Source organism: Rhododendron vialii, chromosome 2a (genome assembly GCF_030253575.1).
Source record: "Rhododendron vialii isolate Sample 1 chromosome 2a, ASM3025357v1".
NCBI lineage: Eukaryota > Viridiplantae > Streptophyta > Magnoliopsida > Ericales > Ericaceae > Rhododendron > Rhododendron vialii.
The window spans coordinates 19,922,789-19,942,741 of NC_080558.1; the positions used below are offsets into that span (position 1 = coordinate 19,922,789).

Below are 19,953 nucleotides of genomic sequence, written 5' to 3' on the forward strand. Positions count from 1 at the left end.
TCTGCTTGTATCCCAATGCTAAGCTCCCCGACAAGTTCAAGATGCCTGACCTCGCCAAGTTTGATGGGAGTGGCGACCCGAAGACTCATCTCTATGGCTATCATGCCGCTATGAAACTCTTGGCTGTTGAACCCGAGGCCATGTCCCAGCTGTTCCCTCAGACCCTCTCGGGACCCGCTTTTCACTGGTTTTTGTCGCTTGACATCGCTAAAAGGAGGACGTGGGAGGACATCGGTGCTGCGTTTATTTCGTAGTATAGTTACAACTCCCAACTCAAGATGACAACCCGAGAGCTTGAGTCCACAAAAATGGAGGCTAAGGAATCCTTTGCGGATTTCGTCAAAAGATGGAGGACGAAGGCTGCTCAGATGACCGATCGCCCGAGTGAGAGAGATCAGCTCCGAATCATGTCTCGCAATCTTCAGCCTGATTATGCTAGGCATTTGGTTCTTGTCCAGGCCTCCTCGAACTTTGATACTTTCTTCGAATCTGGGATGGCTATCGAGGATGCTTTACAAAGTGGGATTCTGTCAAGAGGGGAGTCCTCTAACCCTTCGAAACCAAAGCCTCGGGTCTACTCAGGGAACACCAATGCGTTGTTTGGTGGTGGGGGATCTTCCAACACAGCAACCAGCGGCACTAACGCCTCCTCTTCCAATGCAACCAATCGCACCGCTGAGATTAACCAGGTGCAAACCCCTTAAAATAACCGGCCCCGTAGTCAACCCCGCAGTTTCTCCGCGTTTGAAACTCCACTGTCATCTATCATGGAGAAGTTAATCCAGTCAGGGCATCTGAAACCCCTTTAACCCAATTCCTCTGCCTAAGAACCCTTCACCTAACTTCAAAGCCAATCTTTATTGTGCCTACCACCAAGGGGCTGGACATCTTACGGACTCTTGTTTCCGTCTCCGACATGCGATTCAGGATCTTATAGATGAAGGGACTCTCCACGCTCCACCTCCACCAACCCAAAAACCAAACATCCTTTCCAACTCCCTGCCAAAGCACAATGCTGCTCCCCATATCAACCAAATATCCATCAGCTCCATTTATATCAACCCTAGCTCCACTATATTCAACCCCACCGACCATATAACCTCAACAGACCAACCCAAGCCGGGCGTGCCCATGCCTTCTCAGCCCGAAGCTGAGATTTTCTACATCCATCTTGAAGAAGGACGATCGTCCAATCCCGATGTGCCCCTTGCACGCCTGCAGAATGGAACGTTTGTGTTCAACGCCTCCATTAGCGATCTGTTTCACCAGTCCATCCCTTCCATACAGCTCAACTCTGCCTCTTCCTTGGACAGCCCGTATTTTGATGTGACGGATCCAAACTCCTCTCCGAATTTGATAAGCCGTTTTAGGCCTGCTGTCCCTCTTCTATCGGAACGGCAGGTTGATATGCAAGCGGTGGGGTGGGCTATTGCCGATAATGATGACTATGCAGCCCCTATAATCAATGAATGGATGGAGCTAGAATTAGACGGCTTCCCCCAGAACCCCGAATATGTCCCATTTAACCATGCTTGGTATGACGCCTGGATGGCTAATTATGAGGCAGACATGCTTGACCCTTTGGATGGATTCTCTTTGGGCATGCTATTTCAACAGCCTGAACCCGTTCTGCCTGAGGAGGAGTACTATTGGGATCCCGAGCCCGCGTGGCAGTTTCCATTGGAGTTTGACCTCAATCCTCTTCAAGGATACGCTCTGCCCAATCATGAGATTCAATTCGTAGAAGAGGATCTCGTTCAGGAGGAAACTCGCGTCTTGGGGGAATGCTTTCTCCCTTCTACTCTTGACAGGCTGGTTGGCTCTGTAACTAACACTGAGTATGACCCTACATTCTACATCGTTACCGAGGAACTCTCGCACCCTGCACCGCCTTGTCTGACCGAGGAAGATCGCAGCATTATGGTTACAGACCTTATTCCGCCGGCTGACCTCTGGGATGTTGATGATGTGGTTAATATCCAAGTTGGGTCCGAGGTTTGAACTGTCAACCGCTCTCTTGCCGATGGGGGACTCTGGGACGTCCCATTTATTGCTAACACGGAGCCCGTTGAGGAGGCTGTAACTGTTAAGGATCCAGATTTCTAGGAGTCGTTGCTGTTCAACGATTTGGCTCAAGACCTCGATCTAGGCATGGAAGCACCTATAGCCCCACCGCCTTCTGACAAAGGAAAGCGCAAATTGGGGGAAGTCCCTGCTGATCTTTGGAATGACAGTCAAGACCTTCAAGTGATACCCTCTCTAGAGAACGTTCTCAACGTTACGAGGAGTGGACGAATTTTTCAACCTACCAATCTGCAGGCCGGGAGCTCGTCCAATTCTTCTAACCAAAGGAACGAACCTTTTGCATTCTCAAGATCTGCACCGTTCGGGGTACCTCCTAGCTCCCCGAATGAGGACATGATTCAGAGGCAGCTGGAGCGGATTCCTGCTGCTATATCACTCTGGGGACTAATCTGTTCCTCCCGCGAGCATCGTCAGAAGTTCTGCCATACTCTCTCTCGCCTTGAGATCCAACCGGATGTCACGCTTGGAGCAATGATATCTATAATTCTCCCGCCTACTTCTAAGCACACCGTGGTCTTCACTGACAAGGATCTACCGATCGAAGGGGTTGATCACAATCGCCCTTTGCACATCACTGTTAAGTGTAAGGGACTCTGGATTCCAACTGTTCTGATCGACAACGGATCGGCAATCAATGTTTGCCCGTTGCGAGTGGCTTACCGCTTGAGACTAGCCAAGAAAGACTTCGCGCCTTCCAATCTGGCTGTTAAGGCATACGACAGCACTCGTCGCGTGGTCGAGGGCACACTTGTGCTTAAGCTTGACGCTGAGGGTTTTGAGATGGACGTCGAATTCCATGTGGTTGACATCCCTGCCACCTTTAATCTTCTGTTGGGAAGGCCGTGGCTTCACCGATCTGACATCATGGCTGTACCGTCTACTCTTCACCAAAAGGTCATGTTAGGACTCCCTACCGGAACTTTGACTATCTGCGGGGACTCGGGCATTCGCCTGCTTAAGGAAGATGGCACACCTGTTTTGGGGATTGCACACGGCGATGAAGATGTTGATCTCGGGGGTTTCTCTTTCGACACTTCTGGTTCGGTTTTGGCTATCAACGTGGATGGGGACTTCATCATAAGCTCGGTTGCTTTAGACATCATGAGGAGGATGTCCTATCTACCTGGTCTTGGTCTTGGGATTCACCAACAAGGGATCCCGGAGTTCCCTGCCTTTCCTTCTTGCGAGGGCCGCTTTGGTTTGGGGTACTCCTCCTCTACCAAGGATGCCAAAAGAAGGAAATGCACGGGAAAACCTCGATCTCTCTATGGTGAGCCCGACAGCTACTTTGTGCGCGAAGTGGGGAATGACGTCTACACTGGGCAACCTGAGCCTTTTGTCGATTCAGTCATTAGGGAATTGCTGCCTGGGTTTGAGGTTTTCGCTGATGACACTTGGTCCTCTAGTGATGAAGAACCAGCAAGGATGGAGTTCAAAAGGAAGCTCAGCCAGCCTAAGCTGAAGACTGATTGGCTGATGTCTTTTGATCAAGGGAGCTTGGATCAGCTGTTTTATGAGTTCTCCCAAGTGGGTTTGGCCAAGGAAGCTGAAGAGGCCGAGGTGTTCATGCTCGGTTCCGACGACCTCAAGAATCCCCTCTCCCTCATCACAGAAGCAAAGGGTAGCCTTAAAAATTGCATTTTCAAACCACGCCTTACTTGCATTGATGATGTATCAGAGTCTGACACTGAGCCTGTTGAGTCGTCTGAGTCTAAGTCTAGCTCTGAGTCGGAGTTTGTGCCTCTTGGCCCTCCACGTCATAGCTTTTACTTTGAGTTTGATTCCCTTGTACTTGGCGACCCTGCAGGGTCTTATGAAATGAAGGAATCCTCTTCTGACTACTTGAATGATCTTTATATAAACTGTGTCGACCCCGACGATGAAGGGATAGATTTCGATGGGGACATTCCCAAGGAAATCCGTGCCCTCATCGAAAGGGAAGATGAAAGGCATGCTCAGCCGTTAAAAGAAGAAATAGTCTTAATAAACTTGAAAGACGAGAATGATCCCCGAATGGTTCAGGTGGGCTCCACTTTATCCCCAGAGGAACATCATGATTTCAAAGAACTGCTCTCGGAATTCAGTGACATTTTTGCGTGGTCCCATCAAGACATGCCCGGCATCGACCCAAAAATAGTGGAGCATCGAATCCCCTTACTGCCAAATGCCAAACCCGTGAAGCAGAAATTGAGGCGGATGAGGTCGGATTGGGTGCAGAGGATCAAGGAAGAGGTCACTAAGCAGATCGACGCCGATTTTCTCATGGTTTCTCAATACCCCACATGGGTTGCCAACATTGTTCCAGTTCCTAAAAAGAATGGACAAATTCGAGTGTGCGTGGATTTCAGGGATTTGAACAAGGCAAGCCCCAAGGACGATTTTCCCCTGCCACATATCGATGTACTGGTTGACAATACGGTGGGCCATGCCCTGCTTTCATTCATGGATGGTTTCTCCGGATATAACCAGATTCTTATGGCACCAGAAGACCGTGAGAAAACGACTTTCATCACCGAATGGGGGACTTATTGTTACTTGGTCATGCCGTTTGGTTTGAAAAATGCTGGTCCTACCTACCAGAGAGCCGCTACGACCATTCTGCACAACATGATGCACAAAGAGGTTGAGGTCTACGTAGACGACATGATTGCTAAGTCAAAAACTCGGGAAGGGCATGTTCCTGTTTTGAGGAAGTTTTTCGAGAGGCTCCGAAAGTTCTGCATGCGTCTCAATCCACAGAAATGCACCTTTGGGGTCACGGCAGGCAAGATGCTCGGTTTTATGATTACTTCGCGTGGGATTGAGGTCGATCCATCAAAGATCAAAGCGGTGCTTGAAATGAAGCCACCAGAGACTGAAAAGGGAGTGCGGAGCTTTTTGGGAAAGGTTCAGTTCATCAGCAGATTCATCGCCAAGTTAACCTTAACTTGCGAGCCGATGTTTCGTCTACTCAAGAAAGACACCCCGTTTGTATGGTCGGACAGATGTCAGGCGGCTTTCATGTCCATTCAGAGCTATCTGCAAAACCTGCCTGTATTGATGCCACCGGTGCCCGAAAAGCCTTTGGTTCTATGCTTATCTGTGAGTTCTACATCCATGGGATGCTTGCTAGCTCAAGAGGGGGACCAGGGAGTGGAGAAGGCCATTTATTACTTAAGTAAGAAAATAGTTGGGTCCGAAGAGCGCTACACCGCCTTGGAAAAAACGTGTTGGGCTTTGGTTTGGGCCTCTAAGAAGTTGAGACACTACATGCTGGCTTACCCGGTGAAGTTGATTTCTCGAATGGATCCACTGAAGTATCTGTTTGAGAAACCAGCCCTCACTGGTAAGTTAGCACGTTGGTTGCTCCTCCTGGCAGAATTCGATCTTGAATACGTCATGAGAAAGTCGGTGAAGGGACGGGCAATTGCTGAATTTTTGGCTGATCACCCTGTGGATGGACCGGAAGATGCAGATTTTGTGTTCCCAGATGAGGAAGTGCTAACGGTTGTCGAAGACGTTTGGACTCTTTACTTCGATGGGGCGGCCAATCAGAAAGGATTCGGGATCGGGGTCTTGCTAGTTGCCCCCGATGGTTCTCATATTCCGCTGGCGTTCAAACTCAAATTCGATGTTACAAACAACCAAGCTGAATATGAGGCCTGTATCGTGGGTATGGAGGCTGCCCTCACGCTTGGCGTTGAATGGCTCGAAGTTATCGGAGACTCCAATCTCGTTGTATCTCAGGCCAGTGGGGATTGGAAGGTACGTGAAGAAGGGTTGAAACCTTATCATCAGGATTTGGAGGGGCTGATTCCTCGCTTTAACAAAGTGACTTTCACCCACATCACCCGTTTGAAGAACCGGTTCGCCGATGCACTCGCGACCTTGGCTTCCATGGTCGAATTACCTTTGGGAGTCAAACTCCGCCCAGTCTTAATCGAACAGCGGGACTGCCCCGCTTATCAATACGTCAACGCCATCGATGATGTTGATGATGGCCTACCCTGGTACCATGACATATGGAACTTCGTCGAGAATGACACGAATCCGGCTGAGGCCTCTAAAAAGGATCAGACTGCATTGCGGAGGATAGCCGCCCAGTACATCATTTGTGGGGGAAAGTTATACAGGAGATCTCATTGCGGAATGCACAAGCTCTGTATCAACGGAACCGAGGCTATCAGAATCATGGAGGAGATCCACGAGGGGGTCTGCGGCCCTCATATGAGCGGTGTCATGCTCGCTAGGAAAATCTTGCGCCAAGGCTATTTCTGGTCTACTATGGAATCTCAGTGTGTGGATTATGTGCGGCGATGTCACAAATGCCAAATTCATGCTAACCTAATGCATGTTCCGCCCTCTAACCTGTTTGGCATGGCTTCGCCTTGGCCTTTCTCTGTATGGGGCATCGATGTCATCGGCATGGTCAGACCATCCGCGTCAAATGGTCATAGGTTTATCCTCGTGGCGATAGATTATTTTACCAAATGGGTGGAGGCCGAATCTTATAAAGCCCTAACGGCGGTTCAAGTTGCTCACTTCATCAGGAAAAACATCATCTACCGATATGGGGTTCTGCAAGCTTTCGTATCACACAACGGGAGTCATTTCAAAGGCAGGGTCCTGGAACTCTTCGAAGAATTCAAGATCCAAATCCATCACTCAACGGTCTATCGTCCCCAAACAAACGGAGCGGTTGAAGCGGCCAACAAGAATGTCAAGACAATCATCAAGAAGTCTGCAGAGTCCGCCAGGGACTGGCACGAGCAACTACCTTTAGCTCTTTGGGGATATCGAACGTCGATTCGAACATCAACAGGGGCAACCCCCTATTCCTTGGTCTACGAGATGGAAGCAGTTCTCCCTATAGAGCTTGAGGTACCATCTTTGAGAATCATGGTGGAATCGAAACTCTCGGAATCTGAATGGCTCAGTGGGAGATTTGTTGAACTCATGCTTTTTGATGAGAGGAGGCTCCGGGCTTTATATTATGTTCAGGGGTATCAGCGAAGAATTGCCCGGGCATTCAACAAAAAGGTGAAGTCTAAAGACTTGGTCGAAAGAGACATGGTCACAAAGGAGATTCGGGCACCGATTTTTTACCCCCGTGGCAAGTTTCGACCCAAGCGTTCTGGACCTTACATCATCAAGACCATCCTTTCTGGGGGAGCGGCTCAGCTCATCGATCTCGACGGCAACGAATTCAGCTCTCTGGTTAACCTGGATCAACTCAAACGATACTATCCCTGAGAGAAGCTCGTTGGGTCGAAAACCACAAAGGTGGGCGGTTCCAAGCAAAAATTAGAGCAAGCCTGCTAGACCGAAAACCTGAGAAGGCGGTTTAGGCAAAAATAAATAGTCATCAATCAAAGCTCGCTAGGCTGAAAACCCGAAGTGGCAGCACTAGGCAAAATTTAGAGCGTAAAAGGAGAGCTAAAATACTCGAGTGACCCTTGGCCTGAACTACGTGCTGACCTGATTCCCTAAAAAGGGATACGTAGGCAATCTCTCTGTGAGATTCGGTCACAATCCATCAACTTGATCCACGGTTTCCCGTTACCAGAAGTTGACTTGATACTTGGGTGACACGGCGGTTCAACACTTGGATCAAAAGGGGAAAACTCTCGAACTTTCATTTTTATTCAAATTATAACTTCTATTACACAGGCTGAGCAGTCTTAAAAAGAGTAAAGCATAAAAACAGAATAAAGTGCTCGAGGCCTTAATAGGCTCACGGTTTATTCTAGATCATCAGGGTTCGTCAGAAGTCAATTGTTGTTTTGCCTGCTTATGATTTCCCTTCTTAGCCATGTTTGATATTGGTGCGTAAGTTCCGTACTGAAGTCTGGGTCAGCTCCTCCGAGTTGCCACAGGCCCCAGTTGTGCTCATATCCTCTCAGATTCCGGGCAGTGAAAGCAAGGACTTGGAAATCTTCAGTCCCAGCTCGGTGGAGTCCTTGGCTCATACCTAGCTGACGAAGGATACGTCCGGGGATGTAGAACGTGAAAGCGGTCAGCCCAGCTATCACTACTCTCTCGAAACCTGCAGAACTTAGGGCCATGTCTGGAATGTTTAAGGCTTCGTGCCGCCATGTGATCTCGTTCGGTAGCATTTCTCTCATAAATGTGCGCCATTGATGCATAGACATTTCCGGATAGATCATACCTCGCTGATGCATTCGGCCGGGCAAATGAGGCCAATTTGCTTCCGGTGCTGTAAGCAATCCCAATTTGTCGGATAACCAGAGCTGCATGAGTGAAAAAACAAGTGAGAAGTTACATAAAGCTTGAGAGAAAAGACAAGTGAAGAACTTTGATATAGCCTTAGCTGAGAGATGAGGTAAAAACAGAACGTGTGAAAGCCGGAAAAAGGTGAGCTGAGTGAGAACTAAGCTAACCTGCAGCAATAGCGGACTGCCGCCGAACACGTCTGTTTGGCCGGACGAAACCAAATCCAAACCTATGAGTGTCTCTACCAGAACCAGTGGTACCACATTTCTCCGGGCGCCCATTTGAGCTGCAACGCTCACCAGCGTGGGGTTGACTTGCCCATTCGGAGATACCAGCAAATAGGTAGCCAGCACGCCGATTGCCAGGGCAAATCGACGTCGAGCCTGCACGGCTATATTCTCTACGTCCCCTTCTGGCCCATACAACTCCATTAGGCGCATGATGTTGATTTGCCCTCCAGTTAGCAAACTTTCGGCTGCTCCTCTAGTAATATCAAGACTTGACTGTAAGAGCTTCGGCATGCTTTTCCTATAAGGCGGCACGACAATCACGCTTGAGGCGACTCCTTGGAGGTATGCTTGGAATTCCTCCACGGTTGGGCACAGCTCGTTAACCCCAAACTTGAACACGTGAACCTCTGGGTCCCAGAATTGTAGGGCTGCCCTCAGAAACTCAGGACGGACCCTCACATTGTGGAGGAAACGGAATGCGGCCAGCCCGTGAAACCGGAATGATAGCCAATCTCCAGCAACAAAGGCCGTGAGCCATGAGCTAATCAAGGTCGGAAGATTATTTGCCATTCTACTTCTCGTGGGATTCTCAAACTGTGGGAGGAATGCCTTTCATCAGCAAAGCATTGGTCTCTTTATAGACAGAGTACATGAAATGTTCTCCTTTCCCAGTGCAAATAATTATACAACGTGGCATTCTCTTCTCCAAAGTGAAGGCATCTCTGCACTGCCCCCCCCTGAAGTACTCTGAGCAGTTAAAGGGTGATGACGAGGCTTGGTCGTCCAAAAAATCTAAAATGGTCAAATAAAGGTGGCCTGGCATGGCCCAACCATCGCGCGAGTGGAAAACATCCATTCCATCGCGCGACATGCTCGCTCCCTCGCGCGATGATTCAGCCTGCATTTTGACAGATTGCACCAGCTACTGTCCAATTTTGGTCGCTTCCTATTCCGAGGGTACTTTTACAACTTTTATGGTTCCAGCAAGTCACTATGAGCATATGCAACCATATCCAAACATCGGATTCGAGATATTGCGTTTAACGAGCTTTTTGAACCCTCGGTGGCTCGTTTCAAGGCCAAATGAGCATTTCGGGAGGTCGAAACTCGATCCGGAGGGTTGTGTCCTTTTTTCTCAGGCCGTACGGGTCATGGTGACCTAATGTGACTGTACGGAGGTGTCGGTTTCAGTCCGGGACATAATAGAGTCATGTTTTTCCATCTCGTGTCCCTTTTGTGTCCTTCGTAAGGTTTTTGGGCAATTTTGCGTTTCAAGAGGTGTTTCTCGAATCCGTCGGCTCTCGTAGGTCATTTTGTATATGCATGACCTCACGGAAGCGTCCCTTTTATCCGAATTCGGGTATTTTGGGTTTTGGCTTTTAAATGTCCAATATTCCATTCCCTCGTATCCTCGTATCGTGACTGTATCCTGGGGTACATTATCGTTTTTCTCTGAGATTAGTTCTGTCTGTACGTATGTGTGCGTTTGTGAACAGTCTCGGTACATTATCAATGCAAGCATGGTATTAGTGGCGAGCGTTTATTTATTCTAAGTTCATTGCAAGAGTAAAATGAACTGAAAATGCAAATTTTATAGCTAATCCATATCTATCCATGTCAAAGTAAAGAAGACTACTGTGCGTGCGGCGCTTCGGCCGCTCAAAGTCATCATGTCAACGAGGGCACACTCGCCCATCAAATCAAAAAGGCACACAGGCCCCAAAAACATGTATCAAGTATCAACTAAGGCACTCCGGCCTTCCATCTATCTACGCGGGCGCGCAGGCCCAAAAGCAAAATCAAAGATGCGGGAAGTGAAATGAGGCTTCCTAGTAGCCCTCAGTCCTCCCCGAACCAGTCACCATCTCCGTCATCGTCGTCGTCGTCGTCTCTCTCTCTAGGATCCTGTCTAAAACCAGGATCGTCCGCTGAGTCGTCAGAACCGCTGCTGTCAGGCGCCTCCTCGTCTTCCTCTTCTTCTTCTCCCTCCTCTTCCTCTTCCTTCTCAGAATCCTCGGGCAGGATCAGCCGCTTCTTGCGGACCGGCTCGTCTTACGAGGGCCTTTGGCGCATCTTCAGTTGATACCTCTCCTCTGCGCGCGCCACGGCCTCTCGGGCCGCCTCCTCACTCGCAACGGGTGGCTGTACGCCCCGTGTCTATGGTCTAGCAGTAGGTGGAGGAGCAGGAGTCCTGCTTGCTAGCTTCTTCTGTGGAGGCTCTCTCGCGCTCTTCCTCCTAGGAGCCGCCCGTCCCTGAGTCTGCATTGTAAAATTTTGCACATTTAGTATATGTTCTATGTATTGTATGTTTGCAGGCAGGTACAATCAATTTCAAAGTTGACGGCAATTAAAGTACACTATGTATCGAGCAAAGCATGCATATGTCAAGTATCGAATGTAGGAATGTATCGTTTCTCTGAAGGGTATACCTGAGATCTCTGAGCTGCCGGAGGTGGGTAGCGCAAGTCCAAAGGCAGGCCACTTGCCGCCCGCCTTATCACGTTCTCCAGTGCAAGCATACGCCGAACGGCCTCGTTCGCCCACTCATTGGGCACCTGCAGGAATGATTTGAATATAAGCACTGGAGCAATATTTCAAGACTTTATGGAAGTACAATAATGAAATCTACAATGTCTTACCGGCACGGTGACGGGCGCTGGCTCAACTCTGGCAGGAACAAGGTGTAGCTCGGCCGGATTGCCCTGAGAATCCACCACAGCTATATGCCATGTCAACTCTGGTGGCCCACCCCTCACAGGTCCACTCGGACCCCGTCTCGCGCGACTCTCACCACTGCTCTGCCTCGCAGTGACGGCTCTCTTCTCCTCAGCAGCTCCACGGGCCTGACTCCGAACCTCCTTGAACTCTCGTACTCTCAATGGCCCCGCCAAACGCTCCCTCTGGTAGACTGCATAGTCCATGCCGGGACGCAGGTAGCGTGGCAAGTCGGTGTCAGGCCGCGTGAAGATCTCTAGCTCGGCCAACGTGTACTCCCCTGTGTGTGAGGCCCGTGGTGGAAGCGGCCCGGGCACCTGGAACCCTGCATAGCCAAGTGATTGGCGTGTCACTCGGTCACCCAAGTACCACTGCCAACCAAAAGCCGACTCCAGCAGCACTCTGCTCGCCGTCACGGCCCTGCTCCTGGCCAAGTACTCAGGCTCTGACTCTGCCACTCTCCAAGGATCCCACTCTACCTGCACGAGCAAGCAATGCAAACGTCGGTCAGCGACAGCATTAAAGCAATAAGAGGGATGCATATTTCTATTTTGATAAAGTCATGTCATACCTGTGAGGGTCGGAGCTCGTCTAGGTATGTCCTAAAGCCGTTCAGGTCACCTCTCCCTCTCTTCTCTCCCATATTCTTCTTGCTCCAGATGTGAGCACGTGGGAGGATCCCCAAGTCCAGGCTCTTTGTCACTGGACGGCACATGTTCAAAACTTCATAGGCCCAGAGCTGCATAGTTGTCAAAAGTTCAAATCATTAGTACAATGCAGGAATATTCTTGAGCAGTTTATGTGTTCAAACAGATAAGTATATAATGGAAATGCACTTTTTTCTGTTATGATCATACCTCCCAAATCCGCCAGTATCCGGCAGTGCTCATCTCAGTCCTCGACGAGTCCCCCATGAAGCCATAAGCTGCACCAAGCGCAGCTCCTCCCCAGTCAAAGCGCGAGGCCGTCCTCAAATCCCTCCGTGCAGGTAAGTACGATAGGTGGACCTTGCTACGCTTGTTCGGATACAGGGTAGCACCAAAAAGATACAGCAAGTACGCCCGGGCCATTTGCTCCGCCTCTTGTTCCGTCGCCACCTCCTTTGCAAGGTATCTCGTGAACTGGCCATATCTCGCCATCCCCTCCTCAACCTTGGGCACCTCTCCCAAGAACCACTCTAGGGCCGCCTCGTCCTCCTGAATGCCCGAGTCAAACGGGATGGGGTCGCCTCCAACCCTCAAACCAGTGATCGCTGCAAAGTCCGTGGGCATCACTGTCATCTACCCGAGCGGCAGGTGGAAGGTGTTGGTGGTATCCCTCCACCTCTCTGCAAGCGCAACCAAGACCGCATGGTCATTTCTGGCCGGAGTCAGGGTCTGTATGAACTCCCCGAATCCTGCCATATCCACCAATTGCCTCACCCTCTCCGGCAAACCCTGGTACAACGCCAAGGAGCTACAGGCGCCCCCGAAACCCCGGATGTCTCTCTGTCTCGCTCTCTCCTGCATTAGACACGGAAACGAACAACAGGGGATATATCAGCATGTAAAGCTTTCATTCTCAAGTTCTAGGTAATCAATACAACTTGGCAGTACATGGTTGGTTCAAGTTATTATGTCTCATGCGTGGCATTCAACGTGAAACTATAGTGTCACTATTCGAATCTACTTCAAAGGATTACACTACGTTCCTCGGTATTTAAGCACATGCATTGTATTGAATTTGCAATCACAAAAGGAAATGAAGGACTTTCAGAAATTTACCTCAGCCCAGCTGCTCGAAATATGGGTATCAGGGTCTCTCAGAACAAGCTCGGGGTCATACTCCGCTTGCCGTGGCCTGTATGCCGCAAGACCCGATGGTACGAACAAGTGTGGAACCGGTGGCCTGTATTCCTCTGCTGAAAATGGAGCACGAGTCAAACCCTCTGCCTCTGACACTGCTGTCACTCTGGGTCCCAGCCCCCTCGCTCCAACCCGCTCCTCGGCCTCCGCATCCCTCAAAACCTCCTCCTCAGCGGCCCTCGCCCTCTCGGCCCTCGCCGTAGCCTCTGAAGCGACTATCTCCCGCTCTCGCTCCTCTCGAGCCTCCAACACGGCAGCCCCAATCATGGGATCCTCTTCTAGAAGCCGGGCTAATCTCTCGTCACTCAGGAACTCCGCAAGATCCTGTCTCGTGATCGGCCTGTGGCCCGATGATGTGGCCCCCGGCCGAAATAGTACCTCCTCCTCAGGAACCTCCGTGGCCTCCTCCTCCTCGGCCGCCACGCCCTTGCCCTTCGCCGGGTCCCTCGGCGGGGTCTCACTCGGCCCGGTGCCATCACCACTAACGCCGTCACCACCATCGCTACTACTGCCGGCATCTCTGCCAAAACCACTACCAATCACCACCGAGCCTTCTACTGCCATGCTCGGATCCAATGGCTGAACGACGAGCCCCGTCGCCCCGGCCTCCACTGTCGCGCGATGATCTGACACCGTCGCGCGATGATCTCCTTCGCCACCCACCTCCTGCTCGTGGCCCAGAACGCCATCACCACCGCCTGCTACCGCAGCGCCGACACCCAGGGAGGGCTCCGCCAGCTCTTGAACCGCCGTTTCAACTTCCATTGGCCCTCTCACGTCCTCCGAACGATCAAGAACCTCTACTCTACCGCCAACATTGTCGTGTTCCGCCATGGACGTTCACGCACGTGTGGGTTTGTCGGCCTTGTGAAGGAAACGAGGGTTGGGTTGAGATTTGGAGAGTCTGCGAGTTGAGAGGAGTTTTGAAGTTTCGAAAACCGCTGAATGTCAGTTTCTGTAGCGTCCCCGGGAAGAAAAGAGAAGAAAATGGGTGCGGGCCGGACCTGGACTGGTTTCAGACCCAGGCCCTGGCAAAGAACCATCGCGCGACGGTGTGAGTGCATCGCGCGATTGTACTACTGGGCCGATCGCCAGGTTCAGCCCATGGATTAGGCCCAATCGTATGTGCTGCTTTAATGAAGTCCAGGAGTCATACTCGGGCCTTGCAATTGGATCCCTTCGTGACATCCTTCATTGTCCAATTATCAATCGGCGACGATCCATCCGTCCCATTATCAAGTCAGCGACGATCCATCCGTCCAATTTCAATCAACGACGATCCATCCGTCCCACTTCAAGTCAGCGACGATCCATTCGTCCAATTATCAAGTCAGCGACGATCCATCCGTCCAATTTCAATCAACGACGATCCATCCGTCCTATTTCAAGTCAGCGACGATCCATCCGTCCAATTTCAATCAGCGACGATCCATCCGTCCAATTTTAATCAACGACGATCCATCCGTCCCACTTCAAGTCAGCGACGATCCATCCGTCCAATTTCAATCAACGACGATCCATCCGTCCAATTTCAATCAGCGACGATCCATCCGTCCAATTTCAATCAACGACGATCCATCCGTCCCACTTCAAGTCAGCGACGATCCATCCGTCCAATTTCAAGTCAGCGACGATCCATCCGTCCCATTTCAAGTCAGCGACGATCCATCCGTCCAATTTCAATCAGCGACGATCCATCCGCCCAATTTCAAATCAACGGCGATCCATCCGTCCCACTTCAAGTCAGCGACGATCCATTCGTCCAATTATCAAGTCAGCGACGATCCATCCTCCAATTTCAATCAACGACGATCCATCCGTCCCACTTCAAGTCAGCGACGATCCATCCGTCCAATTTCAAGTCAGCGACGATCCATCCGTCCCATTTCAAGTCAGCGACGATCCATCCGTCCAATTTCAATCAGCGACGATCCATCCGCCCAATTTCAAATCAGCGACGATCCATCCGTCCAATTTCAATCAGCGACGATCCATCCGTCCAATTATCAATCGGCGACGATCTATCCGTCCAATTTCGAATCAGCGACGATCTATCCGTCCGATTTCGAATTAGCGACGATCTATCCGTTCGATTATCAATCAACGACGATCTATCCGTCCAAATTCAGATCAGCAATCAATCTGCTCACCGATTCGTTGGTGCACGGTATTTGTATATACTTGCTAGCACTTTTCGTTTAAATCGGCTTTTGGGTGGATTGGATGGGTGTCTAGAAATCTTTGACGTTACCCGTACCAGCCAATGGTGCTCCGCGTGCCGTCAAAGAGGGACTACTGTAGACACCCCAATCTGACTTCCCGATCGTTTTACTTTGTTCTTCGGTTTCTTGATTCCCCGATGATGAATCAGGTCGAAAACAGTCTCGAGAACTTGGAATGGCTTGAGTTTGGCATGTGAGGAACCCATCCTTAGCCCTAAAACCCTTGAATCAGAACCTGGACCTTGGGTTTGATAGTCGCGCGACACACTAGGATCCTCGCGCGATGGTCCATTTGCCAGGTGGTCAAAGTCAAAGCTTTGACCATTGACCCTCGCGGGGTTGGCTGGACCCTCGCGCGATGCTCTCACTATCTCGCGCGATGGTCAACACCTGTCATTTTCACCCGGATTGCGTGGTGGTCAGGGGGCTACAGGCCTATGTGACCCCGTTTTCGTCGGCTGAACAGCGTTCTGGGGGGCTCCCCTTGCACCACCTCACCCCCCATTCTCCCATCACCTTTGCCACCCCACTTCTCCACCAAGTGATTCTAACCAGCCTTGTTGGCTGGTTACAAGGCCTTGGCTAGCCACCAACCAACCCTTTCTTCTATAAATACCCCCCCCCCCCCCCCCCCCCCCCCCCCATGCTTCATTGCAAAGGGTTACAAAATTCTCTCTAAGAAAGAAGAAGCAAAGCTTAAGCACAAATATCCCATACCACACTCACTCCCACATAATCATCTTCCAAGCCTCACCACCTCATTCAAGCCATCTCCAAGGCACTCAAGCAAAGGTATAATATCTTTCTGCTCACTGTTCGAACCCCTGAGGGGGGCTGGCAGGGTCAAGGCTGGTAATCGATACCAGTTCTGGCCCTAAAGCTGGCAAGGTTTCAAGAGCCGTTACCAGGAATACCCTCGCGCGATGGTCCCATAGGCTCGCGCGACAGTTTTGTCTGCGTGAGATTGGACCACGTGGGGAAGGGATGCTGGTCTTTAAGTTTATTGTTGTGTTCATAGTCATTTTTAAGTCTTTTAAAAGGTATTAGCTCACTGCTCTTGCATGTTAAAAATCATTGTTTAGCTTAGTTCATAACTCCTCTTGATTTGGAATGCTCTTGGGATGCTCTTGAATATGTCTCAGAGCCCTGAGTATGCAAAGCAATTCCTGGAAGTCCAGTCTGAACAATCGCGCGCCTGTATCACTCTGTCGCGCGATGGTTCTGGGTTTTCCAAGGACTGCCCTTGCATGAGCAGCTTGGCCTTGGCCTCTGTTTAGATACCCCCACTGTTTAGGGGTCGTGTTTTCACAATATTTCTATCTGCTTGCTGTAATATTGTTTACTTTCAAGTACTTATAAACTGCTAGGTTTGCACCTGGGTGAGCACTGGTCCTTCCAGAGCCCGGAAGGGGGTAAAATCCAAAACATTGGTGGAACATCAACACTCGCGCGAGTGTATGGGAGTGTCGCGCGATGGTTGGCTTGCATGTAGATGGATTCACGCATGCAAGCTGGCTGTTTGTTCGTGCCAAAATCATACACAGCACTGCTTTGATGTATGATCGATGTTTTGAACTTTATTCCATTTATTACTTATCATCTCGCTAATCCATGTCATATCTTATCACATCCTGCAAATTGTTACAGTTTTAATCCCCTATTAACTGTTCCCCCACCCTAATTGGCTAAAAATTGATTAATCAAACAGAATCGCAAACAAACATTTTCGCAAATGCCTAAGTAGAGACCGATCTCCGGATTGGGCGAGAGGGTGCCATAAAACCCTTCCCCTCTCGTAACCTGGCTCCCGAACCCAGATATGGTTATGACGGACTGGTTCCTTAAACTTTTTCAAATCAAACAACGCGACAAGTGCTTCGAAATACGGTTCCTCGGGTGTCGGACCTTCAAAACCCGAGTGGCGACTCTAAATTTTGCGAGCGCTTGCTTCCCCGCTCGCGCTCCCTCGATCTGGGCCCCTCGCGTCTCGGAATCCGAAAATTTCGAAGGGCACGCTGCCCACACCTTGTGGGCTAGCTCATTTTGCTCATTCAATTGAAATTTACCGGAATTGCTCGGAACCGAATTAAATACATTCTTTTTAGAGGGGTCTGAGCAATCCCAGTTTTGCCGCTAATTCCTCAAAATAGTCCTATGCCGCATTAGGGGTTTTGGCCATAACTCCACCCATACACATGCTATCCATAAGAAGTCAGGTGCTTGGAAAGCATCCCTTTAGCAAATACTCGACTATTTGAAAAATCGGTAAGCCATGATGTGGAATAGAGTTTAGCAAATCCTTGTACCTCTCCCAATATTGATAAAATGATTCCCCCTCTTTTTGTTTAAAAGTTTGAATTTGATTCATGAGTTCCTTTGTGAGATGTGGGGGGAAAAATTTCATGTAGAAAGCCTTTGATAAATCCGCCCATTTCGCTAAGGATTGGGGCCTCATGTTATTCAACCAAATCTTGGCTTTGTCTTTCACAGAAAAGGGAAGAGTTTTAGTTTTGCGGACTCAAGCTGAGCGAGCGTGGACACTATGGTGGATACCAACTCCTCGAATGCCCACATATGATTGTACTGGCATTCTTTGTCTTTGCCATAAAAAGAGGGCATCATGTTGATGTGATGCATTTTCACGGTGAAAGTATTCACATCGGTTGTGGCCGGAAGGACTATAGTGGGCCGCGGAGTAGTACGGGCTGGATTCAGATAGTCGCTCATAGTCCTTTCGGGCACAACCGGTGGTATCTCGCCTTCACCGTTTCCAGCCATTCTTTCTCGAGGAGGGGTTCTTATAGAAAAAGGAGTTTTTACGAGTGGTGGTGTCCTTGCTCGAACCCGATGAGAAGTTTTGGGTCAAGGAGGAGAAAAAGATCTATGAAGCCTTTTAGAACTCGAGCTCCGAAAGGCAACACGATGACTACCACGCATACACTTTAAAACCCCTTCTCGAGAAATAATGGTAAACAAGAATAAAGTAAACAGACAAGAGGGGCTATGCCGCCACCTCCTAACAACAGCTTCGAAGGGCTATGCCGCCGCCTCGATTAAAAAAGACAATGAAAGAAAAAGGTAATCTGTACTTACTCTAGCTTCGTTAAACCTCACGTTTGAGAAACTCAAGTTAGAGGTATACGTTAGATTAAGTACAAATCACGCAAAGTAAAAATTAACGAGATACTTACAATGGGTTGGCAAACCTCCAAAATAAGCTATACAAGAAAGCGCTCCCCGACAACGGCGCCAAAAATGCTTGCGACCATAATGTGTGTTAAAATAAGAACGCCCCAAGCGTAGGACTAGGTCGGTTGAAAGCATAATAATACCCGGAAGTCCGGGATCGAATCCACAGGGAGCGCATCCATAACTTGGTTCGGAGATTAGCTAGCGTAGAGATTTCGGTGTTAGGACCGCCAACCAAAGTTCGGCGTTAAGACAACCAACTGAGAGATTTAGAAAGTGGCTGCTTAACCTAACTACGGCTTTTTTTACTGGAGGTCAAATTAAAGAGGTAGGTTTAGGGATAATCAACACCCATAACGCAAAGATGAACTTGATTCTTCTCTCATTAACAAGGGTGTTAAACATGACTAGGGGCTCTTTTGGTTCAGTTTGACAAACATAAAGAGGGACATAGCTCAAAGAATCAAATGTGGCAAATGGCTTAGCCTTACCTACACTTAATCAAAGAGATTAACACCTCTAAGTTTTGATACATAAAATCAGCCCTAAGTCATGTTTAAGCTAGAAAATGGGATTTTACGAGAGAAGACCAAGCCACACCCTTGGTTACGGGATGTTAACCATCCCGCAACCTAACCCTGCTACACTACTCACTCATATGGGAAGAAGACAAGAAATGGGCAAGGGTAAAGATAAGGAAAATACTAAACATGGATTAAATATGAAATAAACACAAAATCCTTGAAGAGAATGAGATTCCTTACAAATTTAATGAATGCGAAGTGCTTCGAAATTGAACGGATCGTACCTAAAATTACTCCTTAAGACATGAATGAGGAGAGAGGTTGGAGCTCCATTAATGGAGGTAGAGAGAGAGACTGAAAAAGTAAAAGTAACCTACATTTCGGACAAGGGCAAGTATATATACCCCATTTACAAAAGATTTACAAAAATGCCCTTAAATGCCTGCGCAGGAGTGAGGGATTGATCCCTAGTCAGAGGGGGACCGATCCCAGAGGCCACTGGACTGAAAGCAGAGTTGGGGGATCGATCCCTGGTGAGAAGGGGATTGATCCCTGGAGCACTGGACTGGGCAAGCTGCTTTGCTGCTGCTTTCGGCCTTCGTTCTGCTCCAAGTCTTCCTCCATTCCTTTGGACACTTTGTTTAGGACTCGGGATGACCTCTCAAGGCTCCTCACATACGCCAAGCACGTCCGGACTCCACCGGGGATTATCGGAAGCCTTGGAAACGACCATTCTTTTCTCCCATTACCTATCGCTCAACAAAAACACACATTGCGCGCAATATCAAACAAAAACGGATGAATATGCATATAAGTGTGACAAAATAGAGGGAGATAAGCCTATCAATTTACACTATTCAAGGCTTATCAGATATGACATTAAATATTTTGTTGCTAGATGAGAACTAAAGTGTCATCCCTTTTTTTATAG

At 49.3% G+C, this 19,953-nt stretch overlaps 1 non-coding gene across 1 annotated transcript; it reads left to right on the top strand.

Annotated features, from left to right (window-relative positions):
- Positions 1-17,576: 17,576 nt before the first annotated feature.
- Positions 17,577-17,683, top strand: LOC131318289 (small nucleolar RNA R71). The gene has a single exon (XR_009197615.1). It is a non-coding gene; the product is annotated as a small nucleolar RNA R71 (small nucleolar RNA).
- Positions 17,684-19,953: the final 2,270 nt, after the last annotated feature.